This window comes from Berghia stephanieae, chromosome 14 (genome assembly GCF_034508935.2).
Source record: "Berghia stephanieae isolate SIO BIC M18660-M18661 chromosome 14, UCSD_Bste_1.3, whole genome shotgun sequence".
Taxonomy (NCBI): Eukaryota; Metazoa; Mollusca; class Gastropoda; order Nudibranchia; family Aeolidiidae; genus Berghia; species Berghia stephanieae.
Genome location: NC_088373.1, coordinates 22,883,654 through 22,900,002, shown reverse-complemented (window position 1 = coordinate 22,900,002; position 16,349 = coordinate 22,883,654). Strand labels below are relative to the sequence as shown.

Genomic DNA, 16,349 nt, shown 5'->3' with positions numbered 1-16,349 from the left:
ACTGGACGTCGCGGGGCTGTCGTTTCAATAACATGTTGTTTACGTCGACCACCTCGTGTACAGACAATCTTTTTTTGATTGTAATGGTGTTCACGTTTGAGGTAGGAGTGTGTGTTTTCAATTTGTAAACAATAAAAGCGCAGGGTGAATAAAAGTCCAACGACAGCCGACAGTAAAAAAATGGTTGTGAGAACGAGTAAAAATGGCGGGGTCTTGGTGAATCATTGTAAAAAAGTCCGAAACAATTTCAATAACAATGATCTCGAAAACGTATAAAATATAATTAAAGCAATATCACAATGGTATCTTACGTGTTGTACAAAAATCCTTGAATAAAATTTGAATTGAAATAAGACGTGTAAATGATTGAAATCTGTAAAAATTGAAGAGAAATGTCACAACAACAAAAACACGTCTTGCCTGTTAGGTAACTACACACTACTACAAATGTTTGCTATTTGTCAGACATTCATTGGTCGACTTCATTATTCCTTGTAATTCATGATTGTTCGTCTGAACATTGTCGGCGAGATTTTTGACGATTTATTTGTGCAAAAGCGATTTTTTAATTCGGTAACCAAACGGATGTTTTTGGCCTTCAGTTGAATTTTGATTTCTGAATGAGATACTTTTGCTTATTTGGCTTAACTGTGCATTTTTTCTTGGCTTCAATCTAAAAACACTTTTACTGTAAATTTTGTTTTTACTGTAAATTTTGATCACTAAAAAGCAGAAGAAAAATCTATCTCCTCTCTTTATGATCAGAGAGGCTTCTTAATTTGTGAGTACTAACAATATTCTTTTAAGAGTTTATTAGATTAATACATCTAACAGAATCTTTGACATGTCGCACTATAATCAATTAGTGATGAAGTCATCGATGGTTAAAATACATTTTTCAATTTTGGAAAGGACGATTAAAAGGACTGATATAAAGTTTAGAACGGATATATTTACAAAAGTTATATCGATATGCCATCAAAGTCCCGTTTCTTCGGTATATAACATGAGAAATTAAAAATCGCCTATATTGAACTGCATTTAGCAGAAGACGGTTATATCGACGTTGCAAACCATTGATACTCACAATAATTAGTCTAAAATATGAATACAATTTATATACGGCCATTATATCCTGCAGTTAGGTAAGACACAAAAGCCACTAAAAATGACAATATATCATGATGTTAAGTAAAATAAATGTCAAAGAAGATGCGACATAATTGTTCAATGGCATCCAGTGAAAAGCCATTGATCATAACTGTAAATTTGGCAGTCAATTCTCTTCCAGTGTTCTCTCAAATTTTCTCCGTACTGACACTAAAAATGGATGTCCTGATAAGAAACTTCCCCTACATCAACATTTGTGCGAGGCTGTTTTTATGTCTTTGTAAGCTGCCCTGGCTAATCCGGGTCTCAGTGTTTGTAAATGAGGCAGATTTCTTAGTCCCTTCCCCATTCTCTCGAACAAAATCACTTTCTCATTTGATCATGTACGCAATACAAATTCTCAGCTTCTCGCTTTCGATATTATCGACAAGGTCAATGTCACTACTACTGGTACTTAGTCTCGATATCAGTCGACAATAGTTACATTTTAGAAGACGTCATTGTTGCGGATGTGGAGTCAGATGAGGAGAGTGCACCATTGTACCAGTTTCCACCCATACCACAAAAGTAGCTATCAAGGTCCTACACTGTTGTGCACAGCAACTTCACGAGGGCAATTCCATATTTGACGTCCTTGTTAGTGCTGAGGAAAAGGCACATAAAAATATTCTTTGCCTTCAGAGACAGACCACAAGAAGAGACGTAGTTAAATAAAATAAACGGAATCAATTTCAAAATCGGCCTTTTAAAAGGCCACAGAATCACCAATATTGAGTTTCCTTGCTATTATCTCGCATTTTCCTCATTTGTTTCCCATTTATTCTTTATGTTTTATTTTTGAATGACTGAGAATCGACATCAGGCTTTTTTGATATTTTACAAAGGTCCCGTCGATGTCGATTTATCCGTTCAGTGTATTCAATTATACTGTTCCCTCTACATTGTAATATACATACATACATACATACATACATATATATATATATATATATATATATATATATATATATACATACATACATACATATATATATTACAATGTAGAGGTTACATTAACATTGAAGACACTGACCCCCCACCCCATCCCCACCCCTCCCGTAAACCCCCCCCCCCTCCCAACGTAAGAAAAAAAAATAATAATAATAAATTCAAAAAATGGGGAAAAAAGGAAAACATAAACATACGTCAGAACATTATTAATCAGGTTTATTAAGTAGGAGAACACTAATCAAACATGTCACAACCCTTGTCAGGAATTGAATGATGTTTCACTGTGACCACCTCCATTTTTCATCTGAAAAATAAAAGAAGATAAAAAGGAAGTTATAATATTTAGCAGTGGTCCAGATGATTAGAATAAAAATATGAACTATTATAAAGAAAAAAAAACCTCGTTTTGATCAGTTAACTACCGTACTCCGTGAAATATAAATATTTTTTGAAAAACGTGTCCTTTAAATATCGACCGATTTAAATGACCCCTCGTCTAAACAAAAACTCTCAAACCTGGGACTTCACGACAATCTCACGCAGGCGGGCCAATTATTTTAATACGGACTAATCTGATTCATTGTACATATTGAAACTATCATAAAAATTTTAAAAATGTAAAGCCTTTTAGAATCTAAAGTGATAATAAGTAACAACAAGTAAACAAAAATAATTAAAAAAATAAAAAAAATTGAACAAGTCATGTTTAAATTCCGACAACCTTATATCTGAATTGGAATAAGCGGGTGTCCGAATTAGAACAAATGTTGTAATTGGAACAATTGGCGTCTGAGTTATAAGTTGTTCTAGTGGCAAACGGTTTTATATTTATTTCAATACACTAGTGGAAGACCAGCAATATTTGCGGAGAAATAAAGGCTATTTGGCTGTAAACTGAGTGCATTAAGTTTCCTTTTCGGTCCGTCTTGCTCTTCATTAGAACTTTCCTTTCAGTCGGTGTTTTGTTTTATCATAGTAACGTGAGTGCAACTCGCTCGTATTAGTTCACGAACCGAACATGAACCGAATGCAAAACTTTAATATTTGGAATTGAATTTTATTTCAGTTTCCTGCCAACAATGTGTAAAATAAAAAACAATGTGAAATTGAATGTAAGCTCCAATTTAATCTACGAAAACATAGCATGGACGTTTCGGTTTCCCCTTTATCAATAAAAAATCATCTTTTTGTTGAGAAAGGGGAAACGCCAAACCTCCATTTTATATTTTTCGTAATTTAAATTGAAGCCTACATTCAATCTCACATTGTTATTTATTTCTTCGAGCTTCGAGCAGCAACGTTTACATTACTAACAAAGTAAAACATCACACAGAGTTTCTTTGATATCGTTTTTAGAAAACATTAGGATGGTCCGTTTTCACTTAACAAATGTTTGAATGAACATATAAACATTTTAGGTTACAATTAGTTTTCTTTGCTGCTATGTTTCATGATTTTTTTGTCGGTAAATCACAGAAATGTATAGCGTCTATTTACGAATATGAACTAATCTATTACTTATACTTTTTTTGATTGAGATACGAGGACGCAGACACGCACTACCTTTCACTTTATCTATTCTCATAATAGAAATATGTGATGTATGAAGGCAATGTTAGAAAAGTTTGTAGTTTTCCATTAACATTTGAAATTAAGATTCGTGAATAATTGAATGAATGTTAATAAAATGTATAAATAAGACAGATCCAGATAAAGAATGTGATCTGATAAATATTTAAAAAACATCTATTTATACTAAATCACTGTATTATTTATAGTTCAAGGCATTATAATTTTTTTTTTTTTTTGTATAAGAAACTCTTTATGCAATAGTGACATGGCTGACTCCGTGAATAAAATAAATAAATAAATCTCAAATTTCGGACAATTAATGGGTATTCTGATCAGGCACTCATCTGCCTTAATTATTATACATATGTATTATGGAAAGTAACTAGATTGAGACGAATATTTTAAGCCATCTCATATATGCTCTGTTCCAAAGAGCGACCAAATTGTGATAGATCCTAAGGGCAAAGTCAAATATCGTCTGCGCTAAGATTACCGCATAGGAAATCCCGCGACAACGATGGGATGTCTTCATTGTCTACTGATAGTACTGGTCTGCTCACAGCCAAAGCTCGATACATTCTACGGGGCCTTTCGTTTTTTTCTCTATATAACAGTACCCCTATCGTCAGGCTGTAATGATATGCAGATGTCGGTGACAATCAAAGGCATTCCTTTCTCGTCTTTCCCCCAACCGTTTCCCCATCGGGTGGGGAAGTGATGTCACTTTTACGTCATCAAAGAAATTCCTTAACTGACCGGCTCACCAGTAAGACGACCGTTCTCCCAACTATGCTGTCTTTAAAGTAATGGATACGGTTAAGATACTGCTATTTACTACGAAGATAATTTTTCCCACACAAAAACGGTCAAATTTCACCCATATCCACAAGTTGCAGCTTGAAAAGGAAAGGCAACGAGTAGAATACTGCTATTTTGCTAGGAAGAAGTGTCAAGAAGTTAAGTCATAGTTGGTGTGTGGGTAGTGCTGCCAGATGGCCACATGTATGATCAAAATTGACACACAGAGAATCGTGTATATATTATAAATTAAAATTTTCTTTTTAAAAAATAAAAACAAGTCTTTTCCTAGGTTAGTCCATAAAAAAAAAATCAAAATCGATGTCTTTTAAGGAGGTCAAAGTAATTCTGCCCTAACCAACAAAAGGACAGTATCTGGGCTGACCCAGATCCAACCAGTTTTGCCGTAATCGACACATTTAGTTTTTTCATTCATAACTCTTTAATTTTATTACATAGTGGAAGTCTTCTAACATTAAATGATAGCTAATGACAAATTGCGTTTTTCTGTTAGTCGGCGATTTCATTGACGTAATATGTTGCGTAATATTTTGAGATACTGTTCTTTCTTGGTTAAAGCCAAGCAAATAACTCTACCTGTAACCAACAAAAGGACAGTATCTTATACGACCGTCTCACATACTGTTCACCCTGGTTAACCGCAACGCAAAATGCCTCGTCCGTATTCACCAAAAGAACAGTATCTCAGTTAAGAATATAGCAAAATACGAATAACTCGATCGACAAACGTTTTACGTCAGCGATGGCGAGCATCCGCCATCACGGACGAGTGAGAGGCAAGGCTAAGTGTGGTTGACCTGGCGTGAGGGGAATGAATAAATTATCTCCGTCAAGTTTGTAGGCGTGCCTCTGATATAATATTACTACATTAGACTATTCCTCAATCTTTTAGACCCTGACTCCTTTTTCAAGATGAGTCTATTTTTATAAAGCATAATAGCTTTAATTTACGCTTATTGATGATTTTGGCTATCTTGTAAATTAGACTTTAATTGTGTATCAGGGTTTTGTCATTGTACAACGATATTGGGGTGAGTGAGTGATAGTGAATTAAACCTAAGAATAGCTGGAAAATAGGGAATGTCCCCCTTCCCCCGCCCCCAACACGTACAACACACATATCTTTTTGTTTTAAAATCAATATCTTCATTGTCATAGGAAACGAAAAGCATGAAATGGAACGAAATCTGTTGGTACATTTATACTGAATGAAATAGGCGACACCATTCTTACTCAATTTAAAAGGTGCCTAAATTATGAGCTAATAAGATGAACAAAAAAAATATTTTGTCTTTAGCTAATTTCGCACACAGGGAGTTACAATAGTACAATTTAGATAAAACAAGGGAATTTATTAAAAGTTCTGCTACATTAAATTACGAATTTTGCTTATTTTATTCATTTCTATGTACATAGATTGTATGGTGTTATTCACGTAGCAGCTTGCTATGGAAATATGTTTATCAATGATGACGATAAGGTTTTTTGATTTATTTGAACATTCTGTTGTGCTATTTCCGAAAGTAATAGGTGAATTATTTGCCTTCCACACATTAAAATCTCAGTTTTACTATCATTTACTATCATTTAATTTTAACTTGTTATGGTACATTCAAGATTTAATCTCATAAAACAGCTCGAAATTCGTTGTATTAAGAATTGTAAATTACTTAGGGGTACTGAATCATAAATTTGCGTATCACCAACATTAAAATGATAACTCAGATTGAATCTGGATATCACACGAGAAAGGGGGTGCTTATACAGAAAAAAAAGGACAGGGCTAAGAACGCACTCCAAAGTTTAGTAAAACTTGTTCTGACTGAATACCATTCACCACGACAGTCTGCCATCGATCCTGTAAATATGGTGTAATCCATTTAAGGGCAATTCCTTTTACGCCGAACTTATTTTCTAGTCTTCTTAACAAAATGTAATGGTTAATTGTGTCAAAGGCATCTGAAAGATCTTAAAGGCATAATAAATTGATATTGTTAGCATCCGCATTATATAACAAAAGATTTTAAGAAGCGCCGTTTCAGTACTGTGTTGCTGTTTGTAGGCTGACTCAACTGTTGTTCTTAAGATGAGATAATTGTGTCAGTACTACCTTCTCCAAAAGTTTGGACAAAAAATAGAAGGATGTGTGGAAAATGAGAGATATGAAGACGATGAAAAAGAAAAACACAAAAAAAACCCCAAAAAACAACTAAACAAAAACCGCCTGGACAGACAGTCACACCGACACCCATACACACACACAAACGCACACACACACACACACACACACACACACACACACTAATTTGTTGAAATGAATGAAAAATAAGTATACTTAAGTTAGACGTTTGGTTGAGCATCCGACCAACAAGCAAGGGGATCAGTTTTTATTGCCAGCTGTATAAAGTTTTGTAATGGTTTTGCTTTCTGTTTTTTTTTCTCATTTTTTATTACTTGTTTATAAAGCCCCTCTGCCCACCAATCAGCCACTAAATAGCTAGCTTGATATGTTGATCTGGTGGAAAGTAATACGTGAATATTTACAACTTTTGTCATAGATTAGATTGATTTTGAACTCAGTGTCTGCAGCAATTTAGTCTTTAATCACAGGCGCATAATTTAGTCAAAGATATAAGAACTGCAATCCAAACTGTTGTTAAAAGCAGGAATTTCCACTTTTAACATCCAACGGAGAGGTCAAACTTAGATGTCGCTGGGTCAAACATACGCGTTGTGGTATGTCACTACTGCTGTCGGATGTGAAGGTCATTCGTTTGATTCTATATAGAGTATGCGGTTAGACTAAGGGAGTTAATTTTTGACATTTTACACGGTAATTTATTATTTATTTATTTATTTATTTATTATTATTATTATTATTATTATTATTATTATTATTATTATTATTATTATTATTATTATTATTATTATTATTATTATTATTAATTATGTGACCCTCCGCCCCGAACGGGGGTGGGGAGGGGGGAAGAAAGAAAGAAAGAGAGAGAGAGAGAGAGAGAGAGAGAGAGAGAGAGAGAGAGAGAGAGAGAGAGAGAGAGAGAGAGCTTGTGCATTGTAGAGGGCGGGAGCTAAATAGAATAAAGATATAAATATGTGTGTGAGTGTGTCTGTGTGTGTGTGTGGTTGTATGTGTGAAAGAAACACGAGGGAGACAAAGAGAGCGAGCGAGACAGGTAGATAAACAAACGGGGAAAAGGAGGGAGGGGGTGGAGCAAAGAATAGGTAGGGATAGTATTAGAAAGCCCTTCGTTTCAAAAGAAGTCAAAGTCAATCAATGATGGGAAACATATTGACCAATGAGATTGCAATTTTAAAAATGGGACTGGTCAAATCATGTGTTACATTGTTTCCATTTTGAGTCAGATGACAGCTTGAAGAGGAGCGGGTTGGGCTGAATTTGTAATGACTTACATGAAATCATATAATTGAATCTTCTTGTTTGAGCTGCAACGTCGAGTTATTTAGGACCTGCCACTCGTTATCACAACCCCTTGTGGTCAATTGTCAGCTATTAAACTCTCCTCCCCTTTTTCTTTGGGTTCACTCCAGTGACTTCTTATATAGTAGACAATGGTTCACTCACATTGTTTATTGTCTCAAAAGACCCCACCCCCCCCCCCATTCCCAATGAATACACGTTAAAACGCTCTCTCTCTCTCTCTCTCTCTCTCTCTCTCTCTCTCTCTCTCTCTCTCTCTCTCGCTCCCTCTCTCTCTCTCTTCTCTCTCTCTCTCTCTTATTTATCTATTTATTTTTAAAAATATATCTCTCTGCATCCATCTCTCTCTCTCTCTGTTACTGACTCTCTCTCTCTCTCTCTCTCTCTCTATCTATCTCTCTCTCTCTCTCTGTGTGTGTGTGTGTGTGTGTGTTTCTCTCTCTCTCTGTGTTTCTCTCTCTCTCTGTATTCCAGTCTCTCTCTCTCTCTCTCTCTCTCTCTCTCTCTCTCTCTCTCATGTAAACAACAACGCGATAGAAAGTTACAGTGCTCTTCTATTATGTCATGTTACGGATGACGTCATTGGCGTTGGCGACTTATGCGTCAACCAATCAAATCGTCACCAACAGTTTCGCATGGTATTGCTCGCCATACGGCGGCATCTTCGTCACGCCACTCGTTGACGCCACCGCATGCTCACGGACACCGTCAATATTTACGGGGCGGACTACGGCCGTCGGAGATACTGTCCTTTTGTTTGTTAACGATGGGGTTGAAATAGGATACTGTTTCAAGCAAATTTTTAATTGCCTCTAATTTCAAAAACATTTGAGTTATGATCATTCTGACAACTTTGTAAGCTTTCCTATGTTCCAGAGATTCGATTTAGTAAAAAAAGTGATTTTATGATTTTTTGAGAGATACTGTCCTTTTGTTGGTCAGGGCAGAATTGAAGTGTTTGGCCACGTGGGGTTCTATTTGGTCACTTTTGCAGTCTAAATTGGCTTCGAAGAACTCTGGCCATCTGGCATCCCTGTTTGTGAGAACAGAAGTTTAAGTATAAAACAATCTGCATGTTTGCCTCTTTAGTTTGTAAACTTCCAAAGCAAGCGGTTGTGTATCATTCGTTTTTAAATGGAATTGTTATAATTGATAGATTTCAGTGGATTACACGATGTGCAACTGTGCTTATGGTAGTCATTATCACATCAATATGTTTTGACTTTGATTCCTAACATGTTACATTTACATGTTCTTGAAGTGAGTTAAAATTACAGGATCAAATAAAAATATATAGAAATACATGTCGCATAACCAAAGCATAATAATAATATTACTATAACCTCCCTGAGTCAGAACTAATCATAGTCATAGTGAGAGTCATAGAAAATAGAACGATTCAAGTGAAATTAATTCATTATTTGTGATGGGACACGGATTACACTAACTACAGAAATGGTGAGTCTTGGCCAAATAAAATCCGAAACTTTTGTGTACATGAACCTTGTAACACTAACACACACTTTTGAACAGAAAACACCCCCTCCCCCATACAACCTCCCCCCCCCCCCACACACACATAACACCCCAACCCCCCCCCCCCCCCCCTCCCCCTTCCACCTCTCTTCCCAACGCAACATCATACATTCTCAATACGAATTGAACTAGTGAGGTGGAGTCTACATTCATTGTGATTTGTTTGGGTAATTACAAAATTAAGATAGATAGATAGATAGATAGATAGAAAAGCGGATGATGGAGAGAGAGAGAGAGAGAGAGAGAGAGAGAGAGAGAGAGAGAGAGAGAGAGAGAGAGAGAGAGAGAGAGAGAGAGAGATGTAGTACCATATACCTGTCCCAACAACGATCAGGCCCTGGGACTAAAACCACCCCTATCTCTCGCGCTCTCTTTCTATCTCTCTCTCTCTTTCTCTCTCTCTCTCTCTCTCTCTCTCTATCTCTTTGTGTTTCCTTATCTCTCTCCTTATCTCTCTCTCTCCCTCTGTGTATGTGTATGTGTGTGTTTCCTTCTCTCTCTCTCTCTCTCTCTCTCTCTCTCTCTCTCTCTCTCTCTCTCATTTATCAATTCCGGGAATCGGTAACATCTAAAGATGGATGAAAAGAAGAATAAGGAGGAAGAGGCGGAGAGGGAGGTGGAGAAGTGGGAGTTGAAGATAAAGAGAAAATAATAATGAAAAAAATATAGAGACATAAATAGATAGATAGTTAGATAGATAGATAGATAGATAGATAGATAGATAGATAGATAGATAGATAGATAGATAGATAGATAGATAGATAGATAGATAGATAGATAGATAGATAGATATATAGACAGATAGATAGATAGATAGATAGATAGATAGATAGATAGATATATAGATAGATAGATACATAGATAGATAAATACATAGATAGATAGATATATAGAGACATACAGACATACAAATTGATAGATAAATACAACCAAAGATAACATATTGCACTGTATATATTTGTCCCGATGGTTGTCCGGCCCTGTAGGCCGGCCCCGTAGAACGTAAAATTAGTCGGCGACTCGTCCTCCTATATAAGGATGCCTTACAATTAGCTCAAACGAATTTACTACGTCTTCCGTGCCATCACCTATATTTATTGCCATGACATTACCATGACACCACCTTCTCATTCATGGAATTTACCATTATTTTAATAATGAGGTGTAGTAAAAGAGTCATAGTCAAGGACATTATTAACCATTTGAATCAACGCAAAATAGCATTGCCTATAATTTTTTTTAAAGTTTTCAATTTACCCGTAGAGGTCTATACATTCTAAGAAATATAGTGTTGTAATTTTTTAGATTTGCCAGTAATTCTGTGCTCGATGATAAAAGATTAACATTTGGTGTACGTAACAATGTTTTTCCAAATCATATTTCAATATTTTAAAAAATAAGAATAGAGACATTAACAAAAGGGAAATAACTCTCTCTCTCTCTCTCTCTCTCTCTCTCTCTCTCTCTCTCTCTCTCTCTCTCTCTCTCTCTCTCTCTCTCTATATATATATATATATATATATATATATATATATATATATAACTATATATATATATATATATATATATATATATATATATATATATATATATATATATATATATATATATATATATTCTGGTTCCAGATGATCTTTGTTCGCACTAATATTTTTTTAAGGAAAAAAAAACCTTTTCTATTGGGATATATTTATATTGCCAATGTTGTTGATTTTTGTTGCTAAGTCGACTTAAATGTGGCTTGAATTCTTGAAAAATCGGTGAGAGAAACTCGTACCCCATATGTCCAGTGAGATAGGATAAATTTAAATATACTCATTAGAAAGGATTGAAATTAACTTAGATTTAACATGCATTTATTTCTGACTGTGTTAAATAGGAATACAGCACCAAGTCATTATTCATATAAACATACACATATGTGTGAGTGTGTGTGTGTGTGTGTATGCGTGTGAGTGTGTGTGTGTGTTTATGTGTGTGTGCGTTTGTGTCCAATGTAAATGTTGACATTTAATTTAAAGTGATTTGTGTCCCGACGACTCGAACCTGTTTTATCAAGTAATGATTCCGTTACTGATTATTCATGATAAAACCCCTTTATTGTTTTCTCAGACAGGAATAGATGAGACGTACTAAATTCATTAAAGGCCGCTCAAGACCTATTTGTATTGGCGTAAACCATTCAAATCGAAGGTCAAGGTTGGCAGTCCTTTATGGATAAATTGATGACGTCTGACCTACACCTTTTAAAATAATTGTATCCGTGCACCAAACTGAATATGTATTAAACTTGATGCGTTTTATTTAGATATTCCAAACACCGGGGAGTGATTTGCAGCAATTGGGTTTTTATTGACACTTTAAAATTATACTATAACCTAAAAATCGGCTGCTAAACTCCTCTTCCGTTAAACTTTGTTCTAATATTTGATATCCATTATATTACCATTATGTTTTAAAGATAGTAAACGTCAAATATGGGATGTTATAATACAGTTTTTGACCAAAATTGAATATTTCGCACCCTCGGAGAAATACCTCTCAAAATTTAGCTGGCCCTTGGTCCTAAAATACAATACAGGTGAAAACCTGTCAAATTAATAGAAACAGAAACATTATAGTACTTTGAGTGACTGTTAAGTTTTATTGAAGAGAATGAGTATTATTTTAAAATTGACTGTCAATATAATACTACAAAAACATAATGAAGACCAAGTGAACAGGAAAATAAGAAACTGTAATCGGTGAACGAGTATTGAGGATAGACCGTATTCATTACATTCCAGTGCCGCCATCCAAGAACCGGAACTCTCTCGCACGTACTTTAGTGTGTATCGATGTGGTGATTTTAGAGATAACTATGGTCTACTTACACCAACATTAACAATAATTAACATTTCGCACTTCTGTTCATTTTAGCTTTTCAAAAGTTTTTTTTTTTTTTAATTTTGACATAGCGGGTGGCATGAATTCAACAAAGTGAAAATGACGCTTACCTGGATTTTACTTCTGATTAAAGAGAGAGAGAGAGAGAGAGAGAGAGAGAGAGAGAGAGAGAGAGAGAGAGAGAGAGAGAGAGAGAGAGAAAGAGAGAGAGAGAGGGAGAGAGAAAGAGAGAGAGAGAGATAAAGAGAGAGAGAAAGAGAGAGAGAGAGAGAGAGAGAATATAGATGATGATTATCATTATTATTATTATTATTATTATTATTATTATTATTATTATTATTATTATTATTATTATTATTATTATTCTTATTATTATTATTATTCTTATTATTATTATTACTATTATTAATATTATTAATATTATTATTATTACTATTATTAATATTATTAATATTATTATTATTATTATTATTATTATTATTATTATTATTATTACTAATACCGATATAAAACCAGCATATGCGATTTAGTAGGTACATAAAATGAAAAGATAAGAACCACATTGATATTATAAAATAAGTACAAGGAAATATAAAAGCACATGACGCCGCGACTTGCAATTTGTATTATCTCTGTATTATTTTCATTGACCTGGGTTTATTGCAACACATTCAGTCAAGAATACCAGAAACACCATTTACAATATTAGCTAGAACTTTGAGATGTTTTTCATTGTTAATGCCAAACCGTAGTTGTGGTGTCTACTTAATAAAATAACTTAATAAAATATACGTAGAAGATGGCTTCTAATGGTTTCATAGCGAGGGAGTATAAAGAGGGTCCTAGAGTTGATCCTTGAGGCAAACCAAAAGAGAATGGACACGGAATAAAGATGTCATGTCGATTTAAATATAATGATTAACTCCTGTTTTAGACGTTGTAAGAAAATGAAACAAGAACAATAATAGCGTCTCCCGATTAGAATAGACTATGGTGTCAAAAGTGACACTAAAGTCGAGTAGTATAATGACAAAATTATCGCTTTTCTTCCAGAAATGATTAATGATATCATTGTGAATTTCAATAAGAGAAGTTTCGATGCTGTGAAAAACTGAAATTTTAGAGTATAATTTGTGTTCAACAAAATACGAGTGTCAATTGTTTCATTTTATCACGTCATGAACGTGTGTGTTGTTGGCAAGGGAAGTATGTGCGGCGGAAAGAAAAAGAATAGGGTTTTTGTCATTGTGCATCTCGAAAAGGGAATAGCATTTGTTAAACAATGAACAGATCGATTGTTACTTCTTACATTGGTGACCCCGTAAAGTGAACATGGGTGAACCAACAGAATCAATATTCTCTACCTGTACAAGACACTGCATTCACAATCTAACGATTTTTAGTTAAATTGTATTCAGAAGATTGGTTTGCCAATATAGATTCCCAATTTAGAACAAGAAACATAACTGCTGAAGAAACAAAACAAAATACAATCACGGATATTAGCACACCGCAAACGGAAGTATCACATGAAGTACAATCTGTCATTACAAATCCCGAAACAGAGATAAATATTATACACTTAAGATGGCCTTGATAAAAAAATTTGGCAAATCACAGCATTACAAAAGACATGACACTTTTAGATTAAAACGGTCTGGGAGACAGACGACCTTAGACCCTCGAGGGAAAGATCAACCTCCACACCGATGACCCCAAAACTTTGAAGCTTTATTCTTGGGAAAGGCAAACGGCTAACTAAGACCCTTCTGCGACAACCGACATCTCAAGGTCATAACTATGACAGATGTAGCAGTATCCGTCCGTTATCTGTACTGTTCCCATCCAAGCCGTTCCAACGTGTTGATATTCTGACATGGCGGTTACTCGCAAAAACTATTCCCAAAATGTGCAAGCAAAATTCAGCAAAATTTGCACACAATTTGATTTTTTAAAAAATAAAAATTGAGATAAATTTTCTTACAAACCTTAATTGCTTCATAAAAGAGAAAGGTATTTGTTTGATTTTAAGCGTTTCACTGCGCTTGTATCAAATGTTAGGTCATATCAGGGCAGGTAAAAAGGAAGAAATTGATATAGTAAAAATAGAATCTACTATATGAAATTAATTTTCGTCTTTTTTTCAATATTGTTCTCGATGATGCCAAGAATGCTGATATTGGTATTGATGGGGGCAACTCTGTTGATATTGGTAGTGGTTGCAACAGTTTGGATATTAGCATTGATGGTAGTAATCTTGTTGGCATTGACACTGTGGATTGAAACAGTGTTATTGGTTTTGATGGAAACGAAATAATTATATAGATAAGAACAAATGTTTTGGATTATGGGCTAACTATAGATAATAGTTTCGGTGTCATTAAGCTAACAAATAAATGAAGGACTATAATTGATTGTTACTTACCCCCTGTTAGTCACAAATGGATGGGAGAAAGTAAGAAAACAAAAACAAAAAGAATAGGCATTACATATATATAGATAAATTAGTATTATTTGAATCGATTAAAAATAACACAACAACTTGGTCTTTTGTATAGTGCAGTATACACTATACCTGCACAAAGCGCTTTAGAATATATCCCTATCATCAGCTTCGCCTAACAAGTAGGATCAGGGATATTACAATGTTTTCAGACACACACAAAGCTGTTAACTGCCAGGAACGCATTTCACATCTGAGTTCGGTGAGAGAATGCGAGTAAATATTATTTCCCAATGACTCAAATACTTGCTGAACAAGACTCGAACCAAGAACTATCCGTTACAAAAACGAGTGTCATACCAAAAAACCACATAGCCGCAGGATTCGTATTAAATTACATGTAAAACCCTCTCCTTACCACCCATAGAAAAATCGTCACATTTGTTTCTATGCAGCCATCATTTTACTCAATCTAATTTCTTTTGTACATTATCATATTTAAACAAAAATGTTTGCTACACTTAAATTATGTTTACACTGTGTTGAAGATTTCGTTTAGCAGAAAGAAAGATGTATAGCAAGAAATAACAGGTTTTGTGATTGAGTGAGAAAAATGCATAGGTTGGGTGTGATGTTTTGGTGACAATCCGAAAAATGATATATTGGTATTGATGATGCCAAGAATGCTGATATTGGTATTGATGTGGGCAAATCTGTTAATATTGATAGTGGTTGCAACAGTTTGGATATTAGCATTGATGGTAGTAGCCGTGTTGGCATTGACACTGTGGATTGAAACAGTGTTATTGGTTTTGATGGAAACGAAATAATGATATAGATAAGAATAAATGTTTTGGATTATGGGCTAACTATAGATAATAGTTTCGGTGTCATTAAGCTAACAAATAAATGAAGTACTTTAATTGATTGTTACTTACTAGCTGTTAGTCACAAATGGATGGGAGAAAGTAAGATAACAAAAAGAAAAAGAATAGACATTAAAGTAATTATAGTTAAATTAGTATTTTTTGAATCAATTAAAAAACACAACAACTTGATCTTTTGTATACGGCAGTATACACTATATTTGCACAAAGCTCTTTAGAATATATCCCTATCATCAGCTTCGCCTAACAAGTAGGACTAGGGATATTACAATGTTTTCAGACACAGACAACGCTGTTAACTGCCAGGAACGCATTTTACATCTGAGTTCGGTGAGAGAATGCGAGTAAATATTCATTCCCAATGACTCAAATACTTGCTGAACATGACTCGAATCAAAAACTTTCCGTTTCAAAGACGAGTGTCATACCAAAAGACCACATAGCCGCAGGATTCGTATTAAATTACATGTATAACACTCTCCTTACCTCCCATAGGAAAATCGTCACATTTATTTCAATGCAGCCATCATTATGCTCAATCTAATTTAGTGTTTACATTATAATATTTGAACAAAATTGTTTGCTATAGTTAAATTATATTTACACTGTGTTGAAGAGTTCGTTTAGCAGAAAGAAATATTTATAG

General features: G+C 34.5%; 1 long non-coding RNA gene across 2 annotated transcripts in view; it reads right to left on the bottom strand.

Moving 5' to 3' along the window:
• Window positions 1-2,298: 2,298 nt before the first annotated feature.
• Window positions 2,299-16,349, bottom strand: part of LOC144959474 (uncharacterized) — a 52,645-nt gene continuing 38,594 nt past the window's right edge. The window contains exon 4 of one of the 2 annotated variants that reach the window (XR_013642630.1): window positions 2,299-2,404. This is a non-coding gene — a long non-coding RNA (uncharacterized LOC144959474). The remainder of the gene's footprint in view (window positions 2,405-16,349) is intronic. The other variant, XR_013642629.1, reaches the window with a different exon arrangement.